At 48.4% G+C, this 16,719-nt stretch overlaps 1 protein-coding gene across 6 annotated transcripts in view; it reads right to left on the reverse strand.

Annotated features, from left to right (window-relative positions):
• Positions 1-16,719, reverse strand: part of MRTFB (myocardin related transcription factor B) — a 317,022-nt gene that overhangs the window by 276,445 nt on the left and 23,858 nt on the right. For 2 of the 6 annotated variants that reach the window (XM_086375684.1, XM_086375690.1), the window contains exons 1-2: positions 15,431-15,519; positions 15,098-15,220 (exon numbers count right to left, since the gene is read on the reverse strand). The exons of 3 other annotated variants lie outside the window; for them this stretch is intronic. The gene's annotated coding sequence lies outside the window, so the exon portion shown is untranslated. Of the gene's footprint in view, positions 1-15,097; positions 15,221-15,430; positions 15,520-16,719 lie in introns of those variants that run through there. One more of the 6 variants, XM_086375686.1, reaches the window with a different exon arrangement.

Raw genomic sequence — 16,719 nt, forward strand, 5'->3', positions numbered from 1 at the left:
TCCAGAAAGGGCAAATCTATAGAGATAGGGGATTAGTGGTTGCCAAGGTCTGAGAGGGGATGGGGAGATAGGGGTTCATGGTTAAGGGGGTGGCAGTATTCTGTTGTAACTTAAGTTGACTCTGGTGATAGACACACAGCTTATGAATATACTAAACATTTGTACATGGATACATTGAACTGTACATCATAAATGAGTGTATGGTATCAATAAAGCTGATTACAAAAAGCAAGTTGCAGATGGATACATAACATGATATCATTTATTTGTGAAAATACAGACATGTGCAAACCACACTCTTCTTTTAGGAAAATGTACAAATGCAGAGAAAACATAAAGATGTGTATGTGAATGAGAAACACGCAAATTCAGGACGGTAGTCACTGCCAGGGAGGGACAGTTAGTGGATGAGGGATATGCAGGGTGCTTCTACTGTATTTGTAACATTGATTTCTTAAGCTTGGCAATTGGGTGTTTCTGATATTATTCCATATACTTCTTTTTGGTTAGTTTGTTTTTTAAACTTTTTGTTTTGTGTTGAGGTATAGTTAATTGTGTTGTGAGAGTTTCAGGTGAGCAGTGAAGGGATTTAGGTGTCTATTCTCTTCTAAACTCCCTTCCCATTCAGGCTGCCACATAACATTGAGCAGAGTCCATGTGCTACACAGTAGGTTCTTGTTGGTTATCCATTTTAATATAGCAATATGTACATGCTCATCCTTAACTCCCTAACTACGCCTTCCCCTCACCCTTCCCCCTGCTGCTGCTACTGCTGCTAAGTCGCTTCAGTTGTGTCCGACTCTGTGCGACCCCATAGACAGCAGCCCACCAGGCTCCCCCATCCCTGGGATTCTCCAGGCAAGAACTCTGGAGTGGGTTGCCATTTCCTTCTCCAATGCATGAAAGTGAAAAGTGAAAGTGAAGTCGCTCAGTCATGTCCGACTCTAGCGACCCCATGGACTGCAGCCTACCAGGCTCCTCCATCCATGGGATTCTCCAGGCAAAAGTACTGGAGTGGGGTGCCATTGCCTTCTCCGTACCCTTCCCCCTAGCAACCATAAATTCATTATCTAAGTCTGTGAGTCTCCTTCTGTTTTGAAAGTTCATTTGTATCATTTCTTTTTATATTCCACATATAAAGGATGTCATACATATTTCTCCTCTTTCTGACTTACTTCACTCAGGATGACAATCTCCAGGTCCGTTCATGTTACTGCTAGTGGCATTATTTCATTCATTCTTTTTAACAGCTGAGAGTCCCTTGGACTGCAAGGAGATCAAACCAGTCCATCCTAAAAGAAATCAGTCCTGAATATTCATTGGAAGGACTGATGCTGAAGCTGAAACTCCAATACTTTGGCTACCTGATGTGAAGAGCTAATTCATTGGAAAAGACCCTGATGCTGGGAAAGATTGAGGGCAGGAGGAGAAGGGGACGACAGAGGATGAGATGGTTGGATGGCATCACTGACTCGATGGACATGAGTTTGAGTAAACTCCGGGAGTTGGTGATGGACAGGGAGGCCTGGCACGCTGCAATCCATGGGGTCACAAAGAGTCAGACACGACTGAGTGACTGAACTGAACTGAATATTCCATTGTACATATGCTTGTTTGCTTAAATCCTTTGTAAACAACTTTCATAGACATTCTCCAGCATTTTGCAAGTTGACCATGTATGTCTGATGCAGTGAGGTGGGAGGCTGGTCTCAGGAGCCCTGGACTAGGTGAGCACAGGGCTGGACTGAAGAGAGCTGGGCCCATACTTGGTAGACACTTTTAAAAAATGCAGTCAAACAGGGTTCCATCCCTGGAGCATTCTGGCTGGCATTTCTGCAGCAAAGAGCTGGAGCTCTGCAGCCAGTCAGTCCCTGTTTGAGTGTCTGCTCTGCCGCCAGTAGGGTCTTGACCTTATGCAAATTACTTGACCGCTCTGAACTTTACCTCTCCAACTGATCGATAGGAAAAATACCATCTACTCCTCAAAACTGGTGCAGATGGAACACACAGGCCTGCACAAGGTACCCAGCTGCCCCCTGCTCTGGCTGAGGCTCCCCTCTGAGCCCCACTCACCTCCCATGTGTTCCGTCCTTCAGGCCTTTGCAGGGTGTGTGATCAGCCGTCAGTCAAAAATCGCTGAATGGAACCGACTTTGAGAGCCAGGCTTCCTTTCTCTCTTGCTCACTACTTTGAAAAGTTTCACTTCACTGCTCTTAAAAATGAAGACATGTATAAATAAGCTGGTTGTGTCATTCTCCCCGGGTCACTGTTGTACTCCCAGCTGTTGATCATCCATTCCCAGAGGCTCACAGGACAGGGCCAATCCCTGGGAGGCCGAAGGAGGGGATGAAGGTGTGTGTGTGTGGTTGTCTGGAATCTTCTCCCGTACAGCTGGGTGGGCTCTGTCAGCCCATCTTGGAGGCTGGACTGTTGGATGTCTTGGTCCAGGCCCTTGGCAGGTAAAACCCAAGTGCATCTCAACCCTCCTTGCCAGCATCAGCTCAGCACTGCAGGGACAGCAGGGCCTCACAAAGGAGGCCTGAGGGCCAGGCGGGCAGGAGGGATCTGGGCTGTGCCAGGAGCTGAACCGGCTGGCCGGTCACTCTGGTTTTTCGTAGGAGCTGCTGGGGAATGGCTTCCATGGAGGTGAGTCCAGCCACTGAACACAACCTGGGGAGCGTGTTCTTAGAGCTCTGGGCTTGAAGCTTCTGCCTCCAAATGTCCATTTCAGCCAGAGACCTGGCACAGGGTCATGCCTTGATCGCTCTGGGACTCAGCTGTTTGGTTTGCAGACGGTTGCAGCCTCTGTACCTGGGTCTCAACCATCTGCGGTCTGTGGCTGAAGGGAAAGGGGAGCAGGGTGGCAGGGTCACAGGGTGGGGGGGGCCTGGTGGGCGGTGTCCTGGCCAGCATGGAGAGCCTGGTCATTCCCCCTCCCCTGAACATCACCCACACAGATCAGTGCATAGGCCCTGCTTCCTCCACTTCCGATTGACCTGCAGTTACCCCCACTGTGATTTGCTGGGGTCACGACTTAGCCTGGAAAATGCTGCATCGCTGCAGCTCTCCCATGATCCTTTGGGACCACATCTGTCTAGTGACCGACCCTTACTAACCTATGGTCACGGGCCAGGATGGAATGGGACGGGTGGCTTTGGGAAACAAGGGAAAAGGGACAGTTCGTCCTTCCCACTCCCGATCATTGCTCTGGGGTCCAACCGGGCTACTCTCCCCCCTAGATGAGGGCCCTCCAGAGGCTAGGCTCCTGGGCTGCCACCAAGGCCTTCGCTTCTCTGAGGGGCTCTTGGGAGTTACAGCTTGCCACCCACAGCCACAGGCCTTCCTCCTGCCCCTCTTACACTCTACTGCCAAAACCATCCACCTGCAACCTGAATGGGGCTGTGTCACAGAAGTGTTAGTTGCTCAGTCGTGTCCAGCTCTTTGCAACCCCATGGACTGTAGCCCACCAGGCTCCTCTGTCTATGGGATTTCCCAGGCAAGAATACTGGAATGGGTTGCCATTCCCCTCTCCAGGGGATCTTCCTGACCCATGAATTGAACCCAGCTCTCCTGCATTGCAGGCAGATTCTTTGCCATCTGAGCCACCAGGGAAGCCCCTTGCTGTGTCACAGACCTGCCTTAAAAAACTTGCTTGGCTCCGTCCATGGACTTGGGGCTCCTAGATGGGTTTTTGCTTGGCCTATATTGAGGTTTTTAAAAACTTGGAAGTTTTGCATGAAAAGCTGGCTTTTCCAACTTTTCTTGAGACACCGAGTCCTATTCCTGCATAAGTACAGCTGGCTGGAGCTGAGCACAGTGCCCCCCCAGGCAGGTGTTCCTTGGGGCAGTCTCCACCACTCTCTATTGTCTCACAGCCAGCATCCTTCCTTATTACATCACCTGCCTGGTACCTGTATGCTCCTGGGTTGCCCGTCTAGTCTCCAGGCAAAGGCTGGGGGTGGGGGGCACTAGATGGCATGACTTCTGTCTGTTTTCCTGCTTACCCTTCCACTTCCTCCCTCCCCTGAGCCCTACCCCCTAGAACACTGGCCGCCCCAATCTCTCTGCTCACCAAACAAGCCAGATACCAACAGAACAGGACTGGGAAACCTGGTGTGCTGCAGTCCATGGGGTTGCAAAGAATCTGAGTGAACATCAAAGCAACAACCAACGTAACTCTGCCCCCCTGTAGTTTTTGCTATTTGTACTTCTTTATCTTCATTTGGCAGATACATACTGAGCGTCTATTATATATGGAGGATCTGGGCAAGGTACCAGGGATATAGAGATAATAAAATCCAGTGTATCAGTCTCAATTCTCCAGCAAAAATTGGGAGTGAACTAATAAGACAGATAGATAGATGGATGGATGGATAGATAGGAACTTAGTACAAGGAACTTGCTCATGCAATTATTATTTTTTTTAAAGTCGCTCAGTCGTGTCTGACTCTTTGTGACTCCATGGTCTATACAGTCCATGGAATTCTCCAGGCCAGAATACTGGAGTCAGTAGCCTTTCCCTTCTCCAGGGGATATTCCCAACCCAGGGATCAAACCCAGGTCTCCCACATTGCAGGCAGATTCTTCACCAGCTAAGCCGCAAGGGAAGCCCAAGAATACTGGAGTGGATAGCCTATCTTTTTCCCAGGGGATCTTCCTGACCCAGGAACCACACCGGGGTCTCCTGCATGCAATTATGAGGCCAAGATGTTCCAGATTAGCAGTCAGCAAGCTGGAGACCCAGAAGAGCCAATGGCACACGTTCAAGTCCAAGTTTGAAGACAGAAGACCGACAACTCAGCTTCAAGACAGTCAGGCAGAGAGAGGGAATTCTTTCTTACTCAACTCTTTTCTATTCAAGTCTCCAATGGATTGTGAAGCCCCTCCCCCAAATTGGAGAAGTCAATTTGCTTTATTCAGTCTCCTGATTCCAATGTTAACTTTATCCGGAATCACCAGCACAGACACACCTTAGGATTGTGTTTGATTGAATGCCTGGGTTCGCCATGACCCAGTTAAGTTGAATAAAACTACCCATTACAGCCCACCCCTGTTCTCCTGGAGCCTACAACTCAGCAGAGTATTCAGAGAGAAAAGAAGGCATTTCAGATGAAGTAGTAAGTGCCAGAGGAGGTCTCCCTTTTTATTTCAAGCTTCACCTCAAATAGTATGCCCTCCCAATTTTTCCTGATCTCCCCCCTACAATCAGTCACTCTCTCTTGGATGCTTCCAGACATTTCTCTCAGGAGAGATGATTTTTTCTCTCTTTTTACAATTAAAAAATACATTAAAAGGTACAGAAAATATGGCGAAGTCCCATGTACGGACCACCCATCCTTAAAAGACAAAGCGTTGCAGATACAGCACAGCCTAAGGTGGCCAAGCTGTCCGCATCTGCCCAGTTTTTCCTGATTTTAGTACTGAAAGTTCTGGATCCTGGGACCCCTAAGTCTTGAGCAAACCAGGATGGGTCACCCTAGAGTGGCTCTGCTCTACCCTCACCTCCGTGCATACCCCTTCCTCAAAATCACAACCCTCCCACACTCCCCATCAGAGGAAACCACTGATTTATTAAAACTGAGGGCTACCATTTATGTGTCTTTCTTTATTCTTTAATCGATCCCTAAATGATATTGGAGTGCTATTTTGTACATGCTCACACCCAAACACACACACCCCCAGGTTGGGTCCAGATAACTGGATGACCGTTTTCTGATGGGTGGTGGCAATATGAGCGTGGGAAGCAGTGCGTGAAACTTCTTGCAACTTCGAAGGCACAAACTTGCAGGGCAATAAACCACACAGCGTAGAAACCAGCAAGGGGAGAGGGAAGTGGGGGAGGGATGGTGTGGGAGAGAAGGGGGATGAGAGCAGGAGCCAGAGGAGGGAGACAGGCTGTCAGAAGAGGATCAGAGAGAGAGGACTCAGGTAGGGAAGGTCTTCAAGGGAAGAGAGATGGGGAAGGGATGTTTGGAGAGGTGGCTGCCAACTTCCTCTTCGGATGCTCCTGTGACATCTTCAGGAAAACCTATAGCCATTACCCACATGTAGGGGTAGATGGATGCTGCCAGGGGGCCCTGGGAAGAGGTACCAGAGCACCGCCGCTGACGGATGGATGAGCTGCACACAGGGTCAGCTGATAGACTCCTAGGGCTTCCCATGAGCCCCAGCGGCTTGTGCCTGCGTCCCACAATTAGCTCCTGGAGGGATCCTGACAAATGGTAAGTGTTTGGTGTTATTGGTGGAAGGAGGAAGGGAGGGAGGGATGGAGGGAGGAAGGAAGGAAGACAAGGAAAGAAAGGAAGGAAGGAAAGGAAGGATGGAAGGGACGACGGAAGGAAGGAAGAAGAGAAGGGTCCAGCGAGGGTCTTTCCAGCGAGGCTGGAAGAGTGCGAGCTGTTGCGCTGCTGTGGCCCTCGAAGCTGGGAGACGTTCAGGGACTGTTCTCTGATTTCTGAGCCCCGCAGGAAGGCAGGGAAGAGCTGATGTGGGGGTGGAGGGTGGGGAGAGACAAAGGCGCGGAGCAGAGGGAAGTGGAAAGGGGCGGAGGCGGGCTGCTTAGCAACCACAGAAGATTTAGGGAAGTGGCAGGACCATTTCTCCCGGTGCCTCTAAGGGAGGATTTTTTTTTTTTTTAATATATATATAAAGGAACTGTTCACATGCCCACGCTGGCTGGTTGTGTCGTGATGGCTCTGAGTTGGGGTCCTCTGGAAGTCAGAGCTGTCGGAGGGAGGCTGGTGGCCACGTGTGCGGTGGGAAAAGCCACAGGAACCGGGGGAACATTCTCTGGCCCCTGAAGGGAAGGGAAGGAAGGCTCGCAGGAGGGTGTGGGGACACAGCCTTGCTCTCCTCCTAGCTTTCATCCGACTCCTCCAGCCGCCCCTCCTTCTAGGCTTCAACATTATGACACGAAGGTTTCCGGGGACTTTTCTTTCCATTTTTCCCCACCCCCCAGGACCCTAGGAACAGCCCTGCTTCAGCTCCTGCCTCCTCACTGAGAATTCTCTGTTGGTTTTCTTTCTTAATTTGATTTTCTCTGGCTCAGAACCGAGATCAAAAGAAGAAATTCTTTCCAGCCTTTTAGGAATAATTCCCAGAATCTCCCATTGGAAATGCATACATAATTACCAAAGTTATTTTTTTCAAAAAATCATTTGTACTCTCTTATCCTCTTCTTTTCCATCACTGCTGCAGGCTTGCGGAGGAGCCGGGAGAGGGGAAAGTTCGAGAGTGCCTTTGGGGTTGCAGATTGACCAGCATTGAATATTAGACAAAGCAGGAGGCCTGGCCCATTCCCTGGCAATGAGAATTTTCCATGTGTCAGCAAGGAACACGAATAACACTTCTAAAGTGATAAACACCATGGAATTACCTAGTGGGAAGTTATTCCCTTTCTAATTTGTTTTAATTGTCTTAATTTCACCAAGTCTCGAGCTGGTGCTGGCTGGGTCCTTAACGCCTTTCTGATACTCGCTAACCTTCCTTTTAACAGCAAACCTCAAGCTTGGAGCAGTGAGAGCAACTGGCTGCAACGGAGTAACAGTGTTGCTCCGCATCATGTTTATTTTGGGGGCGCCGTTAGGGGAGCTTTGCATTGATGGCTGGTTCCTTTTTAGAAGAAAAATAAACAGGTAGTAAATCACAGTGGAGGTGGAACAGGATTAATGATGGAGGCTTTTGGAACAGCCCCCAGGTTGTCTGTCTCCCATCCGGGATGCTGGATTTGCAGTTGGTAGGCTGAAGCTCAGGGAAAGGATCCTGTTTGAGGTCAGCTGGTCCAGTCAGTCAGCAGCTGGCACTGAGGGAGCCTCAGATGAGAGCTTTCAGTTTTGGTTGGAGCCAGTCCGCCTGGTTTTGGAGCCCAGCTGTAGTTTGTTCTGTTCCATAGGATTAAAGAAGTCCACTTATTAACGTCCACTTTGGGATACCAGGCTGTCAAGTGTGGGCAATTGCCAGTCACCAGATACGTGATTCTCCTTTGGACACCACTGCTCTCTCCTCTCAGACCTGGGCTTCGAGTGGAGCAGAGCCACCACGGCTCCAGGGCTGGGAGGCCATCCGGGCTTGTCTCCCTCTGGGCAACTCATTCCTCTGACCATAATGGTTCAGGGACGGGCAGTGAGATGCATAGAGATTTTTGCTGGGAACGTTGGGGCTGGCTCTTTCCTGCTGGCCTTGATTCTAAGAAGATGAGCCAGGAGCTTCTACAGCCATTTCTGCCACAAGAAGAAGGGAGGGAGCCAACAGTGAGGGAACGAAGCTGAGAGACTGGGAGAGTGGGAAGCCTGATCCTGATGGTATCGCTTCCACCCCTGGATCCAGCTGTGCCTGAAGCTAGTCTCTACCCTTGGCCGCCTTTACAGCTCCCCTCTGAGCCAACAAATTCCTCTTTCATGTCATCCAGTCAGGATCGTAGTTTCGGTCACTTGCAACCACAGGAGTCTTAACTGATGAAACGGCTCATGCAAATCCTTGGCCACTGAGAGAAAAAGAACTCAAAGGGTATGTTCTACGGACGTGGGTGAGTGGCGTTGTCACTCTACAGAAATGTCAGCACAGGAAGGGCTGTCATTGTACTACGGAGCTCCAAATTTCAGATCCTCGTGTGAGTGTCTGGCATGCAATGCCTTGTTTAATCCTTGTAACAGTCCTGGTGCATATAAATATTTTTATCATCATTTTATAGATGAGAAGGTTGAAGTTCAGGAAGCCTCCTTGCATCTTAGTGTGTGATCAAAGCTTGTTCCTCAGGACTTCGGTGGTCGTCCAGTGGTTGGGAATCAGCCTGCCAACGCAGGGAACATGGGTTTGATCCCTGGTCCGGGTATATCCCACATGCCATGGAGTAGCTAAGCCTGTGCGACACAACTGCTGAAGCCCACGCATTCTAGAGCCCGAGCTCCTCCACAAGAGAAGCCACCCGATGAGAAACCCACTCTCCTCCGTAACTAGCGAGTAGTGCCCACTTGCTGCAATTAGAGAAGGCCTGCATGCTGCAACAAAGATCCAGCCCAGACAAAAAATTAAATTAAATAAATATTTTTTTTAAAGCTTATTCCTTAAATTGGGGGATTGAGATTGACATACACACAGTGCTAAATATAAAATAGATAACTAATAAGGACCTACAGTATATCACAGGGAACTCTATTCAATACTCTGTAATGATCTATATGGGAACAGAATCTAAAAAAGAGTGGATACCTGCATATGTGTAACAGCAAAAAAGAACATGACGTTGCAAACAAGCTATATTGCAATAAAAAAAAAATCTAAAAAAGTCCTCTGTAGTCCCAGCCACCCCTCCACAGTAAACAGTTTTCTCAATGGAATGGACAAAACCCTGAGACTGCGTGATTGGGAGGGAACCAAGGGGGCGGTGCCAACAGGCAGCATGGAACGCTGCTTCACGTTTATGTTACAGGTGATGTGAACGCTCCCCATCTTGTACCCAGCCTCCATGGCTGTACAGGGAGGGCTGGAGCTGCAGAAAGGGAGTCAAATTCTTTTTATCCGTGACCACCGATGGACACGCAGAAGCCCTGGGTTTAGATCAGAACACATGTGGACTCATTGGCTGGGTGACTGGGGCACTTCATCATTCCCACCCTCCCTACTTTTCTCGTCAGGAAAATGGAGACCCTGGCCCCCCGGTTCGCTTGTCCCACCCAGCTACTGGAGCATCAAATGAAGGCAAAGGCATGAAAGACTATTTGCAAAATAACAAGCAGGGCTGCAGGAAGAAGGGGGTCACTTGACCTCCCAGAGGTGGATGGGCAGGTGTGGACAGGTGAAAACCAACCACCCACATCTCCTCCTTCCTGTCCAGGGCTGGAGGGAGGCAAGCTGTGCGGTGACCTGAAAGGAACCTTTCTGTCCCCAAAGCAGAGAGAGATAAGAGCTGTGAAGCAAGAGAAGCGAGCGCTGCTACAGGCGCTTGGGGGTTTATTTTTACCCTCTTATCTATATCCTGAAATGTCAAGCGTGGAGCCACCTCGCTGCCCAGCCCCCCACCATCCCCAGCCACTACACGTGGCAACACAGCCTGGAAACAGGCCCCTTCTCCTCCTCTGTTTCTCTGCCTCTCCAAGAGAGTCACGGTGCTATGGTGACAGGAGGCATGGAAACCCTGAAATAGAGAAGTGGGAGGAGAGACCTTTTATTTGGGTTCTGGAACAGGCTCACTTCCTCCTAGAGGCTTGGGGTGCAGAGGAGGCCCTTGGCACTGTCGGGTACCTATTCTAAGGTTTCCTTATAGATGGGCCCTTTATGTTGCAAGACATAGAAATCCTTATTTAAATTGGGTTATATAATAAAGAACATTTAATTGGCTGAGGCCACTAAAAAGACCAGCATTAGGTCAGGCTTCAGGTGAGGCTTGATCCAGGGACTTGATGCCATCACAAGGACTTCTTTCTCTCCTCTTGGTTCTGCCTTCTGTGGTGTTGGCTTCCTCTTCAGGCACCCTGCTGGGCTTCCCCACAACCTCTAGCAGTTCCAGAATCTTCCTGCATGGTCACAAATGGTTGCAGCGGTTCTAGACCTCATATCCATAGACTGGTGCTCCTAAGGAAGAGAGAGGAAATTCTTTTTGCCAGCAGGGGCCATGAAATGTCTTCCTGTGTTTCATTGGCTCTGGCTGGGTTCTGTGCCCATCCCTGAGTCAATCCCTTGGGTGCCGGGGTGGGATGTGAAGAAAACACTGATTAGACTGAGACAAAACCAGATTGCCAAGAACAGGGAAGCAACGATTTCCCAAAGGAGGTTTCAGGCACTGACCCCAAAAGGTGATGGAATGGATGCTGAACAACAAGCAAGAGACTGTTTCGTGGTTTGTTCACTTTGTACTTTCATCCTCTCCTGCCCAGGAAAGCCTCTGAGATTAGGGGTGACTGTTTTTATCCAGAAACAGGCCAACATTAATCTCTTCTGTTTCCATCTATGGGTTTCTGTGCGGTTCTGAGTTCTAAGACTTCAAGGTCTTTCACTTTCAAAATTTCACTAAGGCAACAGAAATCTTCCTCAGGTAGGTACATAGGTACAGGCTGAAATGCCATCCATTTACCTACCAAATGCTGCCCCTGAATTCAAACTAAAATTCACACTCCACACCCTGGCTTACCCACCACTCACCCCCTTGATACACGTTCAGCCACAGAAACTTCTTTTCTTAAAAATATTTATTTATCTGGCTGTGATGGGATCTTTAGTTGCAGCATATGGAATCGAGTTTCCTGACCAGGGATGAAAGCTGGGCCACCTGCATTGGGAGCGAGGAATCTTAACCACTGGACCACCAGGGGAGTCCCTAGCCACATTCAGTTCCTATTCCTCCTTAAACAAACCAATCTTTCTTGTGCCACAGATCTTTCCTATTTGTCCTTTCTCTCCAGTTAGAATGCTCTTCCCTTAAAACTTTTCACAGTTGGCTCCATCTCATCATTCAGGTTCTGCTCAAATGTCACGATTTCTGAGAGGTCTTCTCTGCCCAGCCTAGCATATAAAACTATCTGAAATTCTCCTGTCCCTGATGGTTTGAGTAGCTCTCTCCTTCACTAGTTGTAAGCTCTGCAGGTTGTACTGGTCCTGTTGATACGCATACCTTCCTGGTTCTGTGTCTGGCACAGTGTAGGTACTCAATAAATATTTTGGGACCAATGAATGAAAATTCTTTTTCTGAACCCTTGGAAACTTGTAGAGGTAAAGGCACATTCTTATATTTTTTTCTTGGCTTTAACTTTGTGTTGTTGTTCAGTCACTCAGGGGCTTCCCTGATAGCTCAGTTGGTCAAGAATCTGCCTGCAATGCAGGAGACTCCGGTTCAGTTCCTGGGTCAGGAAGATCTGCTGAAGAAGGGATTGGCTACCCACTCCAGTATTCTTGGGCTTCCCTGGTGGCTCAGCTGGTTAAGAATCTGACTACAATGCAGGAGACCTGGGTTCAATCCCTGGGTTGGGAACATACCCTGGAGAAGGGAAAGGCTACCCACTCCAGTGTTCTGGCCTGGAGAATTCCATGGACAGCCCATGGGGTTGCAAAGAGTTGGACACGGCTGAATGACTTTCACTTTCACTTTCAGTTGCTCAGTCAGGTCTGACTCTTTGCAACCCCATGGACTGCAGTACAACAGGCTTCCCTGTCCTTCAGTATCTCCCGGAGTTTGCTCAAAGTCATGTCCATTGCCTCAGTGATGCCATCCAACCATATCATCCTGTTCACCCCCTTTTCCTCCTGCCCTCAATCTTTCCCAGCATCAGGGTCTTTTCCAGTGAGTCAGCTCTTCTCATCAGGTGGCCCAAGTATTGGACCTTCAGTTTCAGCATCAGTCCTTCCAGTGAGTATTCAGGGTTGATTTCAGGGGACTCTCGAGAGTCTTCTCCAGCACCACAGTTTGAAAGCATCAGTTCTTCAGTGTTCACCCTTCTTTATGGTCCAACTCTCACATTCCTACATGACTACTGGAAAAACTATAGCTTTGACTATACAGACCTTTGTTGGCAAAGTGATGTCTCTGCCTTTTAATACATTGTCTAGGTTTGTCATAGCTTTTCTTCTAAGGAACAAATATCTTAATTTTATGGCTGCAGTCACCATCCGCAGTGATTTTGGAGCTCAAGAAAATAAAATCTGCCACCATGTCCACTTTTCCCCATCTATTTGCCATGAAGCAATGAGACTGGATGCCAGATGTTAGTTTTTTCCATGTTGAGTTTTAAGCCAGCTTTTTTACTCTCCTCTTTAACCCTCATCAAGAGGCTTTTTAAATTTGGTTCCTACCAAAACGCTAGGCATAAAAGAAATAATATATACTACTTTTCAAATAAAGAGCTTACTGCTGAAAGGATTCACTCAAAGTTGCACCAAAATGAATCCAGAAAGATACCTGGGGGTGCCAACTGCTTCTGTGACAAGTTCCACATCCAAAGCTGGTGTACGTGAACATTTGAAGGCATAAAACTGCAGAGGGGAATGTGTGGCCATCTTCCCATCCAGATCTCTAAGTATAATGGGCAGACTACCATTCACAAGTAAGACCATGAAAACATGTGATGATGATACTCTTTACTCCTTGACCCAATGAGACAGAGTGAGAAGAACGTCCCATAAGAAAAAGATTTCACCCTGTCCCTAGCAGACCCATAAGTCAATGTCAGAACTTCAGCAAGCTGATGCCTCGAAAGGAATCCCCATGCTCTCCATGGACACAAACTCTCCCTAAGGTAACTGAGACCTACCGGCCTGTGACAGTCCTCAGGACAGCCAGGTGACAGTGTGCATGACCCAGAGCAGCTAATGGAAACTCGAAGACACACTTCCTATAGATAGATATCATTGTTTCACTACTCCACAGACAACTCACCATCTGGGGCAATTCAAGGATCCTTAGTCATTGCTAATTCACTGCTCACCAACCCTCAGAGTCGATCCCTCTCTTAGGCTCTGAACTTGGCTCATGGGACCCTGAATTTCACCTTATAGCAGTGGTACCCAACCTTTTTGGCAGCAGGGACCAGTTTTGTGGAAGACAATTCTTCCACAGACTGGACAAGAGGGGGTGGCTTCAGGATGATTCAAGTGCATTATGTCAAGTGCATTATGTCCTTTATTTCTATTATCACTACATTGTGACATATAATGAAATAATTATATAATTCATCATAATGCAGAATCTGAGGGAGCCCTGAACAACTAGATGGTCCCATCTGGGGATGATGGGAGATGGCAGCAGTCACTTCCAGGGCCAGCATTATTGCCTTCGCTCTACCTTAGGTCATCAGGCATTAGATTCTCATAAGGAGTGTGCAACCTTGATGCCTCGCATGCGCAGTTCACAGTAGGGTTTGTGCTCCTATGAGAATCTAATGCCGCCACTGATTTGACAGGAGGTGGCTGCTGCGGCTGCTAAGTCGATTCAGTCGTGTCCGACTCTGTGCGACCCCAGAGACGGCAGCCCACCAGGCTCCCCCATCCCTGGGATTCTCCAGGCAAGAACACTGGAGTGGGTTGCCATTTCCTTCTCCAATGCATGAAAGTGAAAAGTGAAAGTGAAGTCGCTCAGTCGTGTCCGACTCTTCGAGATCCCATGGACTGCAGCCCACCAGGCTCCTTCGTCCATGGGATTTTCCAGGCAAGAGTACTGGAGTTGGGTGCCATTGCCTTCTCAGGACAGGAGGTGGAGTCAGGTGGTGATGTGAGTGATGGGGAGTGACTGTAAGTAAAAATGAAGTTTCACTCAATCGCCCACTATTCATGTTCTGCTGGGTGGCCAGGTTCCTAATGGGCCACAGACTGGTACCAGGGGTTGGGGATCCCTGCTCTATAGAACTCACAAACATTTATAATAATAATAAAGAATCCATATTTCAGTAATAATCTGATTAATATACATCTTCCCCACTGGACTCCAAACATCTTAAGGCCAGGGAGAGATCTCGAGCTCACTATGATACCTAGGCATTCTAGCTGTGCCTAATATGTAGACCATGCCTCCCATATCTTTCTGAATGGAGGAATGGACAAATGAATGGAGCTCAGGCCTGCTGGGAAGACATCTCACAGTCAGACTGACTCAGTTGGAAGGGAGCAGATGCCAAATTTTTTCAGAGTAAATCACACCTTGTCATCTCATGACTACCTTGTCTTCCTCATCAAGGCATCTCCTGTGCCTAGAATAGCATCTGGCATGGAGAAGTGAATCAACAGATACTGGGAGAAGAAGCACATGAATGGACACTTCCCTGAGAAGCTTGGTTACCTTCTTAAGATAAAGTCCTGGAAAGGCAGGATGTTATTCTGTGATGTTACTAGACATTGAATATTTAGGTGTCAATGTCCTGCATTAGACCCAAAGATACCATTGAGGTTATTCCCTTCAAACTCAGTGGGTCTGGTTCTAGGAGTTGCTAAACCAGCGGGTCAGCATGGGGACAGGGGGACTGCAAACCAAACTATTTTTTCTTGAGACGCTCTATTGGACTGACCTATACCACCTTCAGGGGTTACATACTTCAAGTTCAAGTGCATTATGGCTCTTGGTTCTCATCACACACCCTGAAAAAAAAAAAAAAAAACACACCCAGTGATGGTACTGTACCTTGTGAGACAGTCTGGCCCCAGGCCCTGCTACCAGGTCAGGAGGGTATGGAAAGGGGTCCTCTTTCTCCACGGCCACATCTTCCTTACTGAGGGATCTGAGTCCAAATGGGTCTCTTTGTGTCTGAAGTTTAAGCAACCAGGGGTGCAAATATCAGGTTAGGGTCCCTCCTTTGAGGGGGAGAGAGGTCAAGATCGGCTCTTCGATCACTAACCCAAAATCAAACATCAAAAACCTCCCCCAAAACCATGATGAAAAAGCACCATCAAGCCCAACTTCCGAGCACGCCTGGGTCTCCAGCCCACCCCAGCCCAGCGAACGGAAGTGGCTCACCTCTGAGTTAGAGAACCCCTTTCAGAACCAGAAGGAAAGAGAAAGGGATTTACAGGTTCGTCACAGAGTTGTAGGCTCTGGCTGGCCCCCAGAATGAGTTCATTATTTATTCTTAGAGACGGGACTCGAATTAAACAAACAGTGCCTATAAATAGAGTGGGATACACTCAGCTTGGTGTCACTGAAAGGTCCTTTTCACAGGGACAGACGCGCTAAATGGATGTTCTCAGGTTACCCTGCTGGTACTACGTGGGGAAGGGTTGCTCTTTTTCTTTGTAAGCATGGTTCAAGAGGAGGGGGGAAAAACAACAGGCGAGTCAGACCTTGGGAATCGGCCCTGTTTCCGTCTTCCTCATCACCTTTTCTAAACGCTCATTGCCGTTATAACTGAGAAGGAGCTCCCAAGGAAGGATGTCGTTCTATAAACACCCTGGCTGGGCAGATTGGCAGGTCCCTCTGGGAATGGATCCTGGGGCAGGCTGTATTTGACAGAGTGTTCTGCTCTTTAAGATTAGATTGCAAACTCCTTAAGGGAAGGGACCAAGTGCTAAGATTTCTTCTTGATTTCTCCTATTCTGCCAAGTACAGGGATGACTAGGGTTTCAGATCTTCAGCTGTGAATTAAAAAGGACCCTCTTTAAGCATGGCCAGCTTCATGGTGGGAAGTATGTGTTCCAGGCCTGATGGAGCTCTGCTTGGAGTCACACTGAGCGTATGCTTGAAAGGGAATCACTTCTCCCTGAGAGAACTGTGGGGGTGGAAACTTCTGGAATAACTGTGAATAGACATCAAGCAATGAGGCCACAAAGTCAAGTCACTATTGTAACAACAAGAGCTACAGTGGATTCCCAGGTGGCACTAGTGGTAAACAACCCGCCTGCCAATATGGGAGACATAAGAGATATAGGTTCGATCCCTGGGTCAGGAAGGTCCCCTGGAGGAGGGCATGGCAACCCACTCCACTATTCTTGCCTGGAGAATCCCATGGACAGAGGAGCCTGGCATGCTAAAGTACATAGGGTCGCAAAGAGTTGGATATGACGGACGTGACTTAGCATGCATGCACCATGGATTCAGCATTTGTCCAGGTCTTCAAGATATTATTCTGTTTTACATTTATTCGTGAAAGCTCATGTAGGGACTTCCCTGGTGGTTCAGCAGTTAAAAATCTGCCTTGCAACACAGGGGATGAGGGTTCAACCCCTGATTGGGAAACTAAGGTCCCAAATGCCGTGGGGCAACTAAGCCCAAGCGCCACAACTACTGAGCCTTCACGCCACAACTAGAGA

This window comes from Bos grunniens, chromosome 25 (assembly GCF_055505025.1).
Source record: "Bos grunniens cultivar Pamir isolate PY7600 chromosome 25, Bosgru_T2T1.0, whole genome shotgun sequence".
NCBI classification, from domain to species: Eukaryota; Metazoa; Chordata; class Mammalia; order Artiodactyla; family Bovidae; genus Bos; species Bos grunniens.